The 18,943-nt window shown below is 44.8% G+C and overlaps 2 long non-coding RNA genes across 4 annotated transcripts; both read left to right on the top strand.

The window, feature by feature from the left end:
- The first annotated feature begins 13,225 nt into the window (after positions 1-13,225).
- On the top strand, positions 13,226-14,183 carry LOC123049532 (uncharacterized). The gene is made up of 3 exons (XR_006423599.1): positions 13,226-13,367; positions 13,678-13,937; positions 14,077-14,183. It is a non-coding gene; the product is annotated as an uncharacterized lncRNA (long non-coding RNA).
- A 393-nt stretch (positions 14,184-14,576) lies between these two features.
- LOC123049531 (uncharacterized) lies at positions 14,577-18,731 on the top strand. Of its 3 annotated transcripts, XR_006423597.1 has the most exons (7): positions 14,577-15,711; positions 15,787-15,885; positions 16,284-16,329; positions 17,588-17,685; positions 17,887-17,960; positions 18,303-18,394; positions 18,483-18,731. It is a non-coding gene; the product is annotated as an uncharacterized lncRNA (long non-coding RNA). The 3 variants fall into 3 exon arrangements; XR_006423596.1 differs by lacking the exon at positions 18,483-18,731 and having other exon boundaries at positions 17,887-17,995; positions 18,303-18,457; XR_006423598.1 differs by lacking the exon at positions 18,483-18,731 and having other exon boundaries at positions 14,578-14,711; positions 17,887-17,995; positions 18,303-18,457.
- The last annotated feature ends 212 nt before the right edge of the window (positions 18,732-18,943 follow it).

Here is an 18,943-nt window from a genome sequence, read left to right as displayed (position 1 = left end):
TAGTTTAGCCCTCTTAGGGAGACTAGATTTCTTGAACTTCACGTGCATATCCCCAGGTTGAGGTAGATGGACATCCTCCTCCTCTGAACTTGAATCATTGATCTTCATCAAATGAGCATCCTCCTCCTCATCCGTAGTTCGACCACAGGGAGATAGATCCCCATAGGTCTTTGGGTCAGCAATGAGGTGTGAGACATAGCTCTCTCCATCGAAATCCTGAGATGACATCTTGCTCCAAATATGCTACAGAAACAACTCGAAACAAAAACAGAGGATATTTGCGTGATACGGTGGTCAAAACCTTCGGGAGATTATATAATGAATTTTTACCAACCAAAAGAAGTATCGTGCAAGAAAACGGAGTCCGGAGAGTGCACGAGGTTCCCACGAGGCAGGGGGCACGCCCAGGGGAGTAGGGCGCGCCTCCCCCCCTCATGGAAGCCTCGTGTCCTTCCCGTACTGCTTCTTATTTTCCTATTTTCTTAAATATTCCAAAACGGAGAAAAATTGCCATTAGAACTGTTTTGGAGCCGGTTTACTTACCGAACCACATACCTATTCCTTTTCGGAGTCTAAAACGTTCCGGAGAGTGTGTCTTATGTATTCCTCCGGGGTTACGGTTTCAATAATATTGTTTTCAACATTTATGGGATTACCTCAGATATAATGTTTGATTCTTTGACCGTTCACCACCTTCGGATTTGTGCCTTCGAAGTTGTTGATTTTTATGGCACCGGAACAATAGACCTCCTCGATAACGTAAGGACCTTCCCATTTAGAGAGAAGCTTTCCTGCAAAAAATCTTAAACGAGAGTTGAATAGCAACACATAATCAACCACATTAAACTGACGCTTTTCTATCCTTTTTTCATGCCATCTTTTAACTTTTTCTTTAAATAGTTTGGCATTCTCATAGGCTTGAGTTCTCCACTCATCAAGTGAGATAATGTCAAATAACCTCTTCTCACCGGCAAGTTTGAAATCATAATTGAGCTCTTTAATGGCCCAATATGCCTTATGTTCTAGTTCGAGAGGTAAGTGACATGCTTTTCCATAAACCATTTTATACGGAGACATACCCATAGGATTTTTATATGCAGTTCTACAGGCCCATAATGCATCATCAAGTTTCTTGGACCAATTCTTTCTAGATCTATTAACAGTCTTTTGCAAAATTAATTTAAGCTCTCTATTACTCAATTCTACTTGACCGCTAGACTGTGGGTGGTACGAAGATGCAATTCTATGATTAACATCATACTTAGCAAGCATTTTACGAAAAGCACCATGAATAAAATGTGAACCACCATCAGTCATTAAATATCTAGGGACTCCAAACCTCGAAAAAATAACTTCTTTAAGCATCTTAATAGAGGTGTTATGATCAGCACTACTAGTTGGAATAGCTTCTACCCACTTAGTAACGTAATCAACAGCAACTAAAATATGTGTATACCCATTATAGGAAGGAAACGGTCCCATGTAATCAAAGCCCCAAACATCAAATGGTTCAATAACAAGTGAATAATTCATAAGCATTTCTTGACGTCTACTAATATTACCAATTCTTTGACATTCATCACAAGACAAGACAAACTTACGAGCATCTTTGAAGAGAGTAGGCCAATAAAAACCGGATTGCAATACCTTATGTGCAGTTCTATCTCCAGCGCGGTGTCCTCCATAAGCTTTGGAGTGACACTTGCGTAGGATCTGTTCCTGTTCATGCTCAGGTATGCAACATCTAATAACACCATCTACTCCTTCTTTATAAAGGTGTGGGTCATCCCAGAAGTAATGTCTTAAATCATAGAAAAACTTTTTCTTTGCTGGTATGTGAAACTAGGTGGTATAAATTTAGCAACAATGTAATTAGCATAATCAGCATACCATGGAGCAATACGAGAAGCATTTATGACATTTAGTTGATCATCAGGAAAGCTATCATCAATAGGTAGTGGGTCATCAAGAACATTTTCTAATCTAGGCAAGTTGTCTGCAACAGGGTTCTCAACTCCCTTTCTATCAATAATATGCAAATAAAATTCTTGTAGCAAGAGAACCCATCTAATAAGTCTAGGTTTAGCATCTTTCTTTTCCATAAGATATTTAATAGCAGCATGATTAGTGTGAATAGTTACTTTAGAATCAACAATATAAGGTCTGAACTTATCACAAGCAAATACAACTGCTAAGAATTCTTTTTCAGTAGTAGCATAATTTCTCTGGGCACTGTCTAGAGTTTTACTAGCATATTGGATAACATTCAGTTTTTTATCAACTCTTTATCCTAGAACAGCACCTACAGCATAATCGCTAGCATCGCACATAATTTCAAAGGGTAAATTCCAATCAGGTGGCTGAACAATAGGTGCAGAGATTAATGCTTTCTTAAGTATTTCAAATGCTTCTACACAATCATCATCAAAGACAAAAGGTATATCTTTTTGTAATAGATTAGTCAGAGGCCGAGAAATTTTTGAGAAGTCCTTAATGAACCTCCTATAAAAAACCGGCATCACCAAGGAAACTTCTTATAAAAAACCGGCATCACCAAGGAACTTTAGCTTTATCAACTTCAATACCTCTTTCAGAAATTTTATGCCCCAAGACAATAACTTCATTAACCATAAAGTGGCATTTCTCCCAATTCAAAACAAGATTAGTTTCTTCACATCTCTGCAAACCTCGATCAAGGTTGCTCAAGCAATCATCAAAAGAGGATCCATAAACAGAGAAATCGTCCATGAAAACCTCACAAATCTTTTCACAAAAGTCAGAGAATATAGCCTTCATGCATCTTTGAAAGGTAGCAGGTGCATTACATAAACCAAAAGGCATACGTCTATAAGCAAAGGTACTGAAAGGGCAAGTAAACACTACAAAAAAAAGACACATTCGTGACATTTTGGGCCGAACGAATTTTTTTCTGTCATACATATGACACTTCTATGACGATAATTGTGACAAAACCCGGTATCATCATAGATGTGGTGGGCTCCTACTTCTATGACAAAAAATCATGACAGAAAATGGGCTTTTCGTCCTGGGCGGGCCAGAGACGCAGCTGCATGACATTCTTTGGACCGTCCATGACGGAAAAAACCGTGGTAGAAGCGAGGGGGAGGAAAATTTCGGGGAGTTCCCGGTTACGGTGGGAGGTCGGGGGCTGAGCGATGCACGTTTCTCTCGTACACGTACGCGCGTGTGTGCGAGGCGTTGGCTCTAACTGAACCCGAGCGAGGCATTGGGCTCTAACTGAACCCGAGCGATTGCACTACAGGCTACGCGTTACTGAACCCGAGCGATCGATCGATGGCTGTCAACTGAACCCGATCGAGCGATTCCTTCGCTACTGCTGCTAACTAAAGCCGGTCGATTGGATGAACAGTGAGCGCTGCGGGGGGGGGGGGGGGGGTTGGATGAACAGTGAGCGGTGGGGTTGCCTCTGGATGAATAGGACCCCGTGGTGCGGAGGGCTGGATGAACAATAGACGGTGGAGGGGTGCCCGTGGAGGGGTGGTTGAACAGGACCCCATGGTGTGGAGGGCTGGATGAACAGTAGATGGTGGAGGGGTGCCCGTGGAGGGGTGGTTGAACAGTAGCCGGTGGAGTAGCGCACGGTGGAGGCTGGATGAACAATAGCCCGTGGAGGCTGGAGGAGGTCGACGGTAGCCCATGGAGGCTAGAGGAGGTCGACGGTGGAGATGAACAGTATCCCGTGGAGTCCCATTTTGCGGTACGCCACACCCCTCCTGATGAATAGGACCCCCGCTTCGACCGTAGGAGGTCCGTTTCGTCCGTTTTGCGGTACGCCACACCCCTCCCGATCAACAGGACCCCCGTTTCGACCGTAGGAGGTCCGTTTCGTCCGTTTTGCGGTACGCCACACCCCTCCCGATCAACAAGACCCCCGTTTCGACCGTAGGAGGTCCGTTTCGTCCTTTTGCGGTATGCCACACCCCTCCCGATCAACAGGACCCCCGTTTTGACCGTAGGAGGTCCGTTTCCTCCGTTTTGCGGTATGCCACACCCCTCCCGATCAACAGGACCCCGTTTCGAATGTAGGAGGTCCGTTTCCTCCGTTTTGCGGTACGCCAGGCCTCGTTTCCATCGCCTGTTCCGTCCAAGCCCTCCTAATGAACACGACCACGCATTCCGTTCCGACCCAGCCGGTTGGCTCCCACGCGTTCCGTTGCCTCCCGATGAACACGACGCATTCCGTTGCCTCCCCATGAACACGACGACGACGCTGTTTCTCCGTTCCGACACAGCCATGTCAACGAGCCCTCGCCGTACGTATGCGCAAGTAGGCGTTCGAGACCCCGCCCGTATGTACACATACGTGGCCGTATTTTCTTTCTTGCACCCTGGCCGCTGTACGTACGTGTACATGCTACGTGCGCGCCTATACTACGACACGTGCGCGCCTCTACATCCACCAGTATATATGTACGTACACGTTCCCGACCAGAATGACAATGCTACGTACGCTTCGACCAGGTGGGTCCCGACTGTCAGGCACTTCCTTGCATGCGAAGATGTAGCTGGTGGGTCCCAGCAGTCAGGGGGGCGAATCGTTTTGTTTTTTGCCTGGACGCACTTCCTTGCGTGCGAAGGTGTAGCTGGTGGGTCCCAACAGTCAGGGGGGAAACGTTTTTTCGCGAAATACGGTGGCCCGTCCGGTGGGTCCCCGCTGTCAGGTGGAGTTATAATTATTTTGCGCGTAATAAGGAGGCACTTCCTTGCTGCGGCCGTGGACCCAGCTGTCAGCGTCTCCTCGCACAGTACTCTTCCGATGGAAGTCGGTCGTTGACCACGCCGCGCCGAGAGCACCACGGTGGTGGACGACGGCGAGGCCTAGGAAGGGGACGACACGGAGGCAGGGAAGACTCGGCAGTTGTTTCCCACGCGGAGGGGAGTACGACTGTATGAGGGTTTACTGGTTCGTCTGCCATCGCTGGAGAATAACAGCAGGTGTGGGTGAGTAGAGGGATGGCTAGGCCAGCGATGGGAGTACGGTGGGGCGGTGAGGCCTGCGCGGCAGCATAGCCGGCTGCGGGGAGGAGGGAGCAGTCAGTCCCGCCGGTGCTTGTTTGAGCGGCTGGAGCAGGAAGAGCAGAGATTGAAGAAGCACGACGGCCGTTGGATGGACATCCAACAGTCAGTGCTTGTGCGTCAACCTTTTTTTAGGAAAGCCTCAAATCTGTGGAAAACAGCATACAACCCATCTGCCATTATTTCTAATAATTTACAGCCCATTTGCTAATTCTTAAGGTTTTTTGGAGCCCATATTCTTTTTGTTAGCATTACAACCCATATTGTGGCCACAGTTAAAAAATTATACGAAATTTTGCATATTTCGGTGCGGTCCGAACTGTTTTTAATCCCGAAATTTCGACTCACATTCAAACTGATTTTAAAAATAAATGTATATCAATATAAAATCCAACAAATTCTCTACGCATAAAAATTAATGTAATTTAGAATCTTGAAATGAAAAAAAAGATATTTGAAACTAATTGCCGGTTTGATGTGTTTTAAAAATGTACAACCCATTTCTTATTACTGATGGGCCATTTTCTCGGTCAACCAAATGAAAGCTCTCCTCGTCTTGAAAGATTTGCAGCCCAACAGGCCTGACAAAGCGACTTACTTGGCAAATCACAAAAAAACTGGGCTGTGGCCGTGGACCCAGCTGTCAGCCTCTCCACGTACAGTACTCTTCCGATGGAAGTCGTTCCTTGACCACGTTGACCACGCCGCGCGGAGAGCACCACGGCGGTGGACGACGGCGAGGCCTAGGAAGGGGACGATGCGGAGCCGGGGAAGACGCGGCAGTGGAAGCCCGCGTGGAGAGGAGTACGAGGGTTCACTGGTTCGGCTGCGGTGTGAGGCTGCCGTCGCCGCAGGGCCTGGCCAGCGGTGGGAATAGTAGGGGCGGTGAGGCCTCTGCGGCAGCACAGCCGGCCACGGGAGGCAGGAGCATGCAGCACGACCGGCGCTGCTTTGGGCGGCTGGAGCAAGAAGACCAGAGGTTGAAGAAGCACTATGGCCGTTAGATGGACATCGTACGGTCACTGGAGCTAGAATCGTTCATATTGACTAAGTTGACAAAGCCCTTCGTCCCCGTCAACTTAGTAGGCCCACAAGTCAGCCTCCCACCAAGGTGGGTCCCAGCTAGCCGGGGGAGTATTCATTTTTTGTGCGTAATAAGGAGGCACTTCCGGTGGGTCCGAGTTGACAGCAGGGGGAACGTTTTTTTCGCGAAATACGGTGGCCCGTCCGGTGGGTGCCAGCAGTCAGGGGGAAACGATTTTTTTCGCAAAATACTGGTGGCCCGTCCGGTGGGTCCCCGCTATCAGGTGAATGAATAATTATTTTGCGCGTAATAAGGAGGCACTTCCTTGCGGCCGCCGTGGACCCAGCTGTCAGCCTCCCCATGTACAATACTCTTTTGATGGAAGTCGGTCGTTGACCATGTTGACCACGCCGCGCCGAGAGCACCAGGGCGGTGGACGATGGCGAGGCCTAGGAAGGGGACGACGCGAAGCCGGGGAAGACGCAGCAGTGGAAGCCCGCGCGGAGAGGAGTACGAGGGTTCACTGGTTCGGCTGCCGTCGCCGCAGAATAACAGGGGGTGTGGGTGAGTGGAGGGATGGCCTGGCCAGCGGTGGGAGTAGTATGGGGGCGGTGAGGCCTCCGCGGCAGCACAGCCGGCCACGGGAGGCAGGAGCAGGCGGCACGACCGGCGCTGCTTTGGGCGGCTGTACCAAGAAGACCAGAGGTTGAAGAAGCACTACGGCCGTTGGATGGACATCGTACGGTCATTGAAGCTAGAATCGTTTATATTGACTAAGTTGACAAAGCCCTTGGTACGCTCCAACTTAGTAGACCCATAGGTCAGCCTCCGAAATGGTGCGCCCCAGATGTCAGGGGGAGGAATCATTTTTTGGGCGGCCGAAGCTAAGAATATCCGAGATTGAAGAAGAAGCACGACATCCGTTGGATAGACATCCAACGGCCACTGCTGCTAGAACCGTGTGTTGACTATAATAAGTTGACAAAGCCCTGCATACGCGTCAACTTATTTTTTTAGGGGATGCGTCACTTAGTAGGCCCACAAGTGTGTGGCAGAGAACTTATAGCCCATTTGCGTTTTGTAAGAATGTACAGCCCAATTTTGAATTCTAATGGAATTTACAACAGCCCATTTACAATTTGTTAAAAGTACAGCCCATTTTCTAGCTAGGACAGCGATTAATAATTTCAACCAACCGTTGAAGACAGAATTCAATAAAATTTCCCACATTTTTATGGGATCCGAAATATTTTTATCCCGAGATTTCTAGTCAGAATAAATATAAATTTGTATTACGTAAAAATCCAACGAAACATTGCGCGCGCAACAATGAAAATTTAAGATTTTCAAAATCCATAAATAATATTTTATAAACTAATTTCGTGTTTGGTGCATTTTTTATAGTTACTGCCCAGTTTTTATAATTACATCCCATTTATTATTTTTAAAGCCCATTTTCCTGTTAAGCCTAATGCATCCCTCCTAGGAAAGATTTGCAGCCCAGCGGGGCGGAGAATAACAAGTTGACCTTGCCTGGGTATTCCTCAAAAAGACGTATAGCTGGGCTAGCCATTTTCATCTTGAAAAAATTAGTATCTGGGCTGGATATCTGGCCTGGGCTAGATGGGCCACAGCCCGCCCAGTTAATACCATGCTCTCCTCTGAACAACAACGAAATCATCGCCAAGAAAAACTCTGCAGTGCTCACGCCTCAAAAACACAAATACTGCTCGAGCTGCTTGGTCCCAGCTGTCGGCCGCACCTTGTGCAATTCTCTCGTTTATATTGACTACATAGGTTGACAATGGTGTGGGACCGTGATGTCAGGAAACCAGGAGAAAGCAAAAAAAATAGTTGTACATAATAAGGAGGCACTTGCGTACGTACGGCTATGGCCCTAGTGGGTCCCTAGTGTCATCCAGTCAAAATAAAGTCATCTCCTGAATCCTCATGTTCGTTGACGATGTTAACAATGCTCGGCGCCACGGCGAGCGCAACAACTCGAAGGACAACGGAGAGGGCCTCGCGGGCCCTACGGATGGTCTGATACAGCGCCCGCTGCTCATTCAGGAAGCCAGGATCATCGGACACCTATGAGCACCTTCGAGAAACTAAGACGGCATGAAACGGTAAGGCCGCGCTTGGGAGCTCTGGTTTATTTCAAACCTGTATTAACATACAAGTGTAATTTACTCGTCATCGGAAACAACGCGTAAAATACAGGCGTAATGAAACCGAGGGCCCGAGGTCTATAAGTAAAACCGGCGGGTTATGCGTGTAATTTGAGAGACCAGTGTATATTTTACGAGCACTGCTATATGGACGACATTACCAGACGGTACATGCACGACGTAGGTATCATGCCATCCATGGGCAAGGCTGAAACAGCAGCTAACTGCTGGATTAGCAATCGTCCGAGTGTCGTTCAGCGTTTTTATCGTGTGTGAAGTACTTCTGATATTTTACTAGTCGAAATCGACCAACCAAGCGCCTTCGCCCGAGACCATCTGCTTTAATTTACAAGTGTAAGTTTTACAAGCGGTTTTGGTTGGAAAACGACGATCCAATCACGGCCTAATATCATGAGTTGGTCAGAAGATCATATGGTTTCACGTCTAACCTACCCGACTTGTCGTATAGGCTATGAATGAAACATCAGACGATGAACTTCTTAAGCACGGAAACAACAGAAGAGGATGATCTTCTTAACAAGCAAATCACTGGCATTAGATCGACATGCAAAACAATACGAAGCATTATTCTCAGGAGGCACAGTGAACAGCTCGTGATGCCGCATGCCACAACATTCCAAGCTCAACTTTGAAATCAAACACAAGGCCTGGCATTACATAGACAATATTCAGAACAAACTCTTAACACAAGAATATCTCAGCAGAGTAACTATTTACTTCAAAACTGAACACAGGAATAGGAAAAAACACTCGACGCTGCTCACAGCAAGGGCGTCCCACTCAAAAATATCAAATGCATGTCTTCTGGCTAACATCAATGAGCAAAGTTTGACAAGGTTTTCCAATTCCAATATATTAAACTAACGTCTTCTTGCTAACATCAATGATTAAACTTTGACAAGCTTTTCCCATTCAAAATATGTAATGCCTATGATCGTGGAGTCCTGTCGTAGCTTCTTGTACTTGTTTGGGCACTTTTTGCCCATGGCACTCCACGTGTTGTTAAATTGTCAATGGTCTCTGCAGACTAGTCATGTCACCGGTGTCTAATAATACTCTATAAAGCTTCTTGGTCATTCCTTCTGTAATGTAGCACAAACAGTGACTGCTTCTTTCTGCAAAGTGGAACGACCAACTGGACCCAGTAATGCAGTAGTTTGCCTTGGACACATTGGCTCCTTTTGTGCAGTTCAACTAAAATCAAAGTCGGAATAAAACCGAGCTTTAATTTTGATATCCCTGTAAGCAACAATAGTTATAAGGGAAACAATTACTGAGAAATAACGGTTGATGACTTGTACTCCTAGAAGAAAAGCATCTACTGATCTACTTTATCTTAATGGGAAACAAAGCAGGAGAGTAGCAATTCTCCATCAGTGTGATTCATTCATATTGACTGAGACATTATCTTAACAATGCCTTGTTTCAACATGTATAAAGAACGACAAAGCAGAAAAGTACCATTCCTAAAACAATGCAACTGATTCATTTTAACAGAGACATTATCTTAACAATACCTTGGTTAAACATGTAGAAAGAACTACAAAGTAGGATAGTACCATTCCTAACAAGTGTTGCAGTTTTGAACTAAGATTCAGTAGTTAATTAATTCTGAGAGTGGCATTGCTTAATTTTACCAGCGGCATTAGATTAACGAAAAGCATAAATAGTTCCAGGGGAGAGTGGGCGCAACAATAGTATGTGCTTCCATCTACTTATAAAGGGGGTGATGCAGAGTTTGTTGTAACAAAGCAACAAGCATCATGTCTGGGTTGGTCCCATTTTTGTTCACTACTTAAAGGGAAAAGACAGCAATACAATAGCTTCAATTCAACATTTTTTAAAAACAGTACCAATACAAGTAGCACAACATCTCAAAGCACACTGCACAATCATGTGGATGAAGGCCTGTACTGACCTTTCATGAGACCGACAAAGGTAAAATACGAATCTCGATCTCCTTTTGTGCAGTTCCACCAAAATTAAGCAAAGTCACCGGTGTGACATTCAAGTTGAACTGCACAAAACACTCTTAAAACATAAGTGTTTCGAGTAGCGAAGCAAAATGTCGCAATAGCAACAAGTTGAATCGATAGCCCTGTTTTAACAGAGGCAAAAAAGGAAACAATTGCTTGCCGATGAAGGAGGATGAAACAAACGGTGACAGAAAGAAGCATCTAACTTATCTTGGATGGAAAACAAAGTAGGACAGTAGCATTTCTAAAACGGTTGCATTGATTCATATTAACAGAGACATTCTCTTGAAACAACATTCGTTAAAAAATGTAATTTACTTTTAACAGTGGCATTGCTTCAATTTTCCGGCGGCATTCTTAGATTAAGAACAACAAAATAGCTGTATGGGATATGCCAGCACCATGTGCGTCCACACGTATAAATGGGTGATGCAGAGTATGTAGCCAAGCAGCATATATGCACTGGTCCCATATTTGTTCTCTTTGAACCTTCTTCCTATGTGAGGGCAGCAAATCTAGTCCTGCACAAACTACCCGACCCCCCAGTTTCTTTCCCTTTTCAACAAAGAGATCGGTTCCTTACAGATGTGTGTACTGGGTTACCCCTTTTTTCCCTTTTCGACCTACAAAGCGGCTGGATAGCCAGTCTATACTACTTTCCACCCCTCCTTTCCTCATTGAACTACGTCCTAGATTCTTGCTCCAGCCCACCGCACCCTTCTTTCCTCTTTGAACCAAGACCTAGATTCGACTACAGATCGAAAAAGATCCACATGCAGCTAGAGCAACGACGGTTTCAAAGAAACTTATACCTTAGGGTCGTCGGGATGTGGCAAGGCGTGCGGCGGGAGGCCGAATCTGCCCACACTACGTACGGCAGCGAGGAAGAAGGGGTCGGTGGCCCTCCCGCACAAGTGCTGGGTGAAAGAGAACATCGCAGCCGGCAGTGGATTGCCTCCCTCGCCGAAGGCGATAGAGTGAACGCTGCACCTCCTCCCCTTCCCGGTGCGACGGGATACGGACACCTCCTTCACCAGCTGTGAGGGGGGAGAGAGAGACAAGAGTCCAACACAGTCTTGTTTAGATCTGGTGAAGAGAGGGTGAGAGACTGTGAATATAGCAAACCCTAGCAATTGAACGCTGAGCCTCCAGCGTGTAACATATATGTAGTGCGGCGAGCGTGTGGAGAGTGCAAACCCTAGCGAACAAGCGCTGAGGCTCCCGCTTATATATATACTACTGTAGTACGGATTGAGCTCCGGTGCCTTCACTGCACCTGCTTTTGGCTGTATTACAGGTGAGCCAGCCACATTTTGGGCCCACCTGTCATAAATCCAAAGGCAGGTGCACTAAGTCAATGAAGCTGCGTCCATATAGTACTGTCGTGTATACGACTAATATATAGTGGAGTGGTTTTCTTATTCTCTCCATAACAATTTAACCTATAAACCCTGGAGAACAGCTAGGCAGGACCAAGGTGGCCACGTCGCCTTTAAATCGCTCGTGCCACCGCCTGTTAATTCGGTGCCGCGTCAAGGGCATTTTAGTAATTTCACATACAGGTGTATAAAACTCACCCGCTGCAATGGACAAACCGTAGCCGGCGCCCGACCCCGCGCGAGAGCGACCCGCGTCCCCCCGAGCCCCCTTGCCGCCGCCACCCCTCCCCTCTGCCCCGTGCAGGATCCGCCTGCCGCCACCGCTCTCCTCTGCCCCGTGCTGGACCACCTCTCCTCCTCCTGCTGCGCCGCCACCTCTCCTCCATCATCCGCCAATCCCAATCCCCTCCTCTTGGCTGCGCACCCGCGACGGAGACCGAGGATCCCTGGCCCCGGCCCCAGGCCCTAGCCGCCGGGGAGCTGGTCTGGGCCAAGACCAAGGGCCGCCACCCGCGCGCCTCCGCCCCCTCCCCAGAATCCTCCCTCGTCTCCTCACCCCACCGCCACCGTCAAGCCCTTCCTCGCCATCCCCGACACCGACGCCCTCGCAAGGGCCAACACCGGCCTCGCCTTCGTTCCCCACAAGTTCCTTGCCGCCCCCGCCACCTCCTCCTCTTCCTCCCACCTCAGCCGCCTCCCCCTCCCCCCTTACCCTCTCCCCCACCCCCCTCCCGCATCTCGTCTGCCCCGGGTGCGGAAGCGACCTTCCCGGCGATGGCGGTGGCGCTGGATTCGATCTGCAGGAGAGAGAGAGAGGGGGGAGGTGTGGCTTCTAACTGGAGAGGGTCTCCGCCGGTGTCGGCCTGCACCGGCGAGGTCGGGCGTGACCTGGCTTCCAGGGCGGCTTGACTACAGTCTATAGGTGACCACGTCCCTTTTCTCCCCTTCTCTCGTATGTATCTCTCTATGTTGTTTCTCCTCCTTTCTCACACGAAGAAACACACAGAGCAGTAAACAATGGGAGGATTTGGGGGCTGCTCAGTTTTGGATATGGGGGCTGCACGGGCTTGGAGCAGCAAGCCATGGCAACGAAGTTGAATAAAACACATACTTGTACTGTAAATAAGGTTTTTTCATAGTGACACTGACAAAGCTTATGCATGAGATAGAGCATCATTGTATTTTGTGATTCAGTTTCATAGCATTTATGCCATAGCAAGGTGCAGGGTAAATGCTCCTCTTGACCTATTCTATTTTGGAATAAGGTTGCGCCAGATTTTATTCAAATGAACATTGTAAAGTCTGTACTGTCATGTTCTAGATATGTCGAAATTTCAGACCAAACAATCTCCCCTTCATGAACTCTTCATTTTTTTCTTAATATCATTTAGTTTGCCATTTGTATTTTTGTGATTGGTAGATAAAAGCTTGCACAGTTGCACTTGGTGTCTATATTACTATATATTCAGCTAATCATACAAGAACCGTCTTTGTAACAGATCCAGGTTTTTATTTTTATCTGTCTCCATGTACTTAAGGCCTATGTTGTGAGGTTCAGTGGTCAATTAGAGTTTTAATTTCCTAGTTGTAGCTCTAAATAAGGTTTCCTTTGTTATGCAGTATATCCATATTATAATTAGAGGAGAGGAGTTGTACCGCCTTGCGCATAATGCATTTTAATTCCTTATTTCTCACATCCCGAAAGTCACATTACATCTATGAACCAGAAGAACTAGAGGTATGAAACTCCCAAGAGGAAATATTCATTCCTCTTAGCTATGTACTCCATCCGTTCCTAAATATAAGTCGTCGGGGGAGTGTAAACTGAACTCCCCAGCGACTTATATTTCGGAACAGAGGTACTATTTATTTGTACATGCTTTTGCAATACTCATGATGCCCTCGGAATTATTTAAAAGGATGCATCCTTTGGTGTCTGTTCATACTTATTATATGAGCTATGTTTTACCATCAAGTAGATCTCTTATTACCATGATATTGTCTAATTTTTACATGGATACAGAAGGGTAACTTAACGTTGTATGCAGAGCTGGGTCGACATACGAAGACGCGGGAGCTAAAGCAAATAGACTGTGAGGTTATCAGGATACAGGAGAAATGGGTTATGCTTTAGTCCTTGTAAATGGCACTGGTTTTTCTGGTGCAAGTAAAGCCTGACAGTGGTGTACTCCAGGCAATGTGAAGCTAGGACTTTCCTATCAGGCGTGACCTTGTAGCCAAATCCATGAGGAGTCGGAGGCAGTTGCAGCAACTAACCATGAAGCGACGGTGGAGATCCAGTTCATCTGTACGTCTAAGGCTGCCTTCTGACCGAGCCGCGCCGCGGCAGCAAAATCCGCTTTGATTCAATGCTCTGATCATCTATGCTTTCCTGCTGTAGATTTTGGAGCTTGCTTTGTTAATCCATGTTATTTTGTGTATCACAGTTTAGGTCTGACCAGCACAAGGTGGCAACAGCAATAGTGGAGAAGGCATGAAGAGGCCCACGTCTGAAAATCCGTTCTGCTGACAAATCAAGGGAGATGGTCTTAGCATCCACTATGACAATGTTTTCCAGAACATGGACGACTCTGGAAACTGGAAAGTGTAAGTACTAATCAAATTTGACTATTTAGGTTCTGTTCTATCGAATGGCACAAGTTCTTTTATTCATTTAAAAAAGAGAGTGCAACAAGTTTCTCTTATTCATATTCAAAAGAATTGCGATGAAATGGAAGAAACTCTAAGCAGTCATCTCGAATGTAGAGCTTGTAGTTATGTCATAGGTATATGTCTCTCAATTTATGTAAAGATGGGATCATAGGTCTTACAGTATGTCTTTATCTTGGGTGGTGAGTTAAAGGAATTCAGTCTGACAGTGATGCTAGCATGCCACTATGTGTTCCTTTCTCTAAATGGACCTACCTATGTCATTCAGAATAGATTTTGCTTCCAGGCACACAAAGGCCACCGATTGGATCAGCGCGAAGAAACCCGTTCGGACCGCTGCCGCATGCCTCGCCTCAGCAACGGATCAACCTCTGCACCTACATCCACTTCGACAGGTCGTCAGTCAAAGCAGGTCCATTTTACCCTCCTTCATGCGGATGAATCTGATCAAGTTTATTTCAAATTCCAATCTAGAGTAGTTACACTTTTTCGCCTCTGCCTGCCTGCTTCTAGCAGGGTTGCATTTCTCCAGTTTTCACAGCTTCAAATCACTACCTACGAATTGCGTATGCGATTCATCATCGTTCAATTACCCCGTACCCTATGTGAATTATATTCTGAAGTACAGGTTGACAACAACCTACTAGTTGTACATACTTTTCTAGCTGGTACACAGTAAAAAGAAAGGGCTTGAGTAAATGCACATTGTTCATTTCATATCTCTCAGAAGTTCCTGCATTTATTTTCCAGTAGCCATAATCAATGTCAGTCAAACACTTTGAAGGTTTTACACTTTTATTTGGTATCCTACTGCGCTGCATGATAACATCCACATTTACACGTAGTTTAGGCCCAGTAAAGCATTTCCCCCCTGGTTTCTTCAGCTTGCAAGAAAGGTTATGGATTCTGGGTTGACATTCTATTTATTAAAAAGGTGCCTACATGAAAAAAATCGTTGAAAAGCCAAGTGAGACACAATAACTGTCCACCCAAATCATTGTGCTGGCTCAACGCCCTCTGCGACACAGAGGCTGGCGGGCTCTCTCTCTGCACCCGCCAATCCGGCGAGGGTGCTGTCCTGTGAATTTGCCCGAATTCTGAAACTATTGCATGTGCACTATATGTATGATGGAAGGTTTCACTTAAGAAGTGTCCAAACTGAGGTACTAGATAACTGGCATACTTTATGGAAGAGACATTCGCCCTAACCTGCAACTCCACCAGTCATATAGAAGCACATATAACTGATTTGTTGCTATCTGAGACCATTATTTTAATTGTGAATCTTATTTTTCTTTACCTCTAGGCCATGAACCATCTTACCCTCAAATCAGAATTCATGTTTTTTTGCTCCTATTTTGTTCCTTACCAGTGACAGTGCAGCTTCCTAAAGGCATAAAGCTCCCGGGAAGGTAAAACTGTGGTGTTTCATTAAATTGAAATCTGTCATTTATATTTGACTGCTTCATTCTTCTCTAAAACTGCAGGTATATCCATACAGTGAACTGGATTATGCATTAATCGGTTGATTCAGAGCTCTTGTATCTTGAGTGGCATTCACCTTTGGGCAATTCAAGCGACCACATGTATTTTCCAGTGATATTGAAGCTACTTTCAAATAGTGCACACTAGCATGATTTGTGTTATTTTCCGCGATAGATGAATTAGCATATCCCCAAAGAAGAGCAAATCCACTTAGTTAGAGCATCGTTGTTACTCTGTGAGGAAATTTATCGTTTAAACTTTTATCTCTTCCATTATTCAGTGTTGTAGGATATTTTCCAACTGCACTTGAAAATTAGGAAGCTGAAAAAAAACAAGAGCTCAATTTAAAGGTTGTAATTCATACAAGTTACCAACATTGATAAGTGATACTGCATTAATATTTCTCTTTCTTTTGCTAGAATATCTCGTTTATACAAATTTAGGAAGATCTTAGGACGATTTTTTGTGATGGATTTTTCCTCCTTTATTTATGTTTCAGGTCATGGTCTTCTTATCGACGTCTGACTGTTGAAAAGAGTTCTTATGTGGGTTCTGTTTTAATTTCTTTGTAAGCTATTCTCTTGTGATATTTCAGTTGTTCTGGATGCGATATTTTTGTTTCTAGCTACTGAAAGCATTCGACTAATATAAATTGAACCCATTTTAAATTTGGATTTGCATTGCAATTAATTGGAGCAAACTGGTTAGTCAAGTATCTATAGACTATTAATATAGTTATTCTTTGTCCTTCCCGAGGCCTTTTTCTTGGTACTTCAGCTGAAAAGATGCCCTTGGAGAATGTTTTTCTAATGTATTTCCCCACCTTCTCCAGTAAAACTATTAAATAACAATTAATTTGTAAGTTTCATATTCGGTGAGTCTTGTTGTACATGCTCGCAAGTCTAACATTTATCTCCTATGTCAGGTACATGGTATGAGCTTATGCACATATTTTTTAAGCTTCGTTGCCATATTTTTGTACCAAATTTGTAGGCTTTACAACAGTAGCCATTTATCATTTACGGTGGTTGACCGTGGCCCATCTGAAAATCTACATGTCTCGCTGACTCCCCACCGGATTACTAGGGCATTAAGCTCCACACGTGAAAATAGACTGTCACGGTAGAAGGCTGCGCACAACTGATGGCCGCAACTCGCTGCCGTAGTTGTGCTGCTTGCATTATGCTTGGGCTGCTCTGGAATTATTTAGATTTCAGTTCGTGGACTTTATTACTCATGTGTTCTTTTAGTAGGCCTATACAAACACAATTGTACTATGGCTGATCTGTTTCCTCTTTTGTTGCGGTTGTCGTGCCTAGGAAAATATGAAATATTTAAAGTTTGGTTCTTTTGAAGCTTGAAACACAATTGTACAACAGCTTCCAGAAAGTATTTTGCAACTTCAGAAACCCAAAATTATGGTTCTGATGTTAATGACCAGGATGATGCGATAGCCTCTTTTTATCCGTATCTATTTTTTATAAGCTTGAAAGATATACTTGCAACACTTGACTGGAATGATCTAACTTGTGTTTCTCTTTTTTTTCATTTCCAGAATACTTTGCTGCTAGCATAATTGTGATCCATTTTTTACTCTACTTTTCCTTGATCTATATACATGATTGCCAATTTCCAAATTCTTAGTTACAGAAAAAACAAACAAAATTCAGTTTAGATGTGTCTGCTGTAGGCATTAATAGATTCTTCAGAGCCATCATTCTGAACATTGTTTAAAACGACACCCTATTGCCGTTGGTGCCAAGAACTTGTGATTTATGGCTTATGTCAATTCCATCTTTATAGATGCTTGTGAAGTACACGGTGGGGGCGCGCATGGTTGATGATTATGTTCTGGGTTGGCCATTGAGAGGGAGGCCGAAGCAAATTCCATCAGGTTTCAGGTGCACGTCCTCTGTCCCTGTTTTCGTCTCTGTAGCTAAACTTGAGAATTGTACACTTTGGTATATAAAGTTAGTTGCTGAGTTTACATGCAGTTATGGAAGTTAGAGCACATACATGCTTGATTTTACTTCCTTTAATACCGGGCATTCTATAATTACTAAGAACTGATTTGTTGAAGTGTGGCTCCCTATTTTGTCCAGATAGCTACTTCAGGTTAGGCGGGAGAAATAAAAAGGGTGACCATAGATATATGGTCTAGCATCACAAGGTTCAGGTAACTGCTGTTGATCAACCGTTGCTTCGGTCAAGGTTGGTTATGCTTGATTATGTTCTTCTTTGTATTTTTTTCATGGCCTACACTGGAGTTATCATCTATTCTGTTTCAAAAATTTCAATGGCTTAGTTTCATGTCCCAGTACCACTTGAAGTACAACTAAGTACCTTCTAACATGACAATAATGTATGTATTTACCTATGGTTATTGTTTCCTATAAGAAACATGATCATCTCACCTTGGTTTCCCCTGTATCTGACTTGGGACAGTTTTATGTGAGATTTGTTTTGCATTTTCTGTGTGTGTGGATGCTTAAGCTTAAGCTTTTGTTATTTGGTTCAGTTAGAGATTAAAGAAGACTGAAATTATGGGCTCGCAGCGAGGATTGCTGTGTCCAACCTGCACAAGAATGCCAAGAAGTCCTTCTCCGAGACGTAAGCCACGACGCATGTTTCTGCCATGATTTCCTTCGGTTGGATTTCGTGGATTTAGGTGTTGAAAAATTATGGGCTGTGGATGCAGGATTAAGGACATGTACCTGCACTACAATGAGTGATCTGGGCTGCTTCTTTGTGGCTTCCAAACTTGAAATGTTTTTTGGAAGTTAGTTTAGTTTTTTGTTGTGGATTCACAGCTTCTCACATGTACCATTCTCTTAGACCTTTAGATTTCCAAAGAAACTATATGAAGATATGGTGGTATGATCTCAATAGTACAACTTAAAGCTTTCCATGCTTTACATTTTCTCTGAAATATGCTCTTGAAGAATCATGTATCCATGTTAGATCTGGTGAGAAAAGACGGCTTCCAAGCAGAGGATGCGGGAGTGTTGGCCACATTTGGTTTTTGACTTGGGTGTAAATATTCTCACAATACTTGGCTCCTTCTTGGCCTTTGCGCCATTGGCGCAACGAGTCATCTAGTCATTTTAAATTGTGTAAGTACGAAACGAAAGTCTTTATTTAATGTACAGTGAAGAAAAC

This window comes from Triticum aestivum, chromosome 2D (genome assembly GCF_018294505.1).
Source record: "Triticum aestivum cultivar Chinese Spring chromosome 2D, IWGSC CS RefSeq v2.1, whole genome shotgun sequence".
In the NCBI taxonomy this organism is placed as follows: domain Eukaryota; kingdom Viridiplantae; phylum Streptophyta; class Magnoliopsida; order Poales; family Poaceae; genus Triticum; species Triticum aestivum.
The sequence above is the reverse complement of the archived record's forward strand: the minus strand, read 5'-3'. Positions and strand labels throughout refer to the sequence as shown.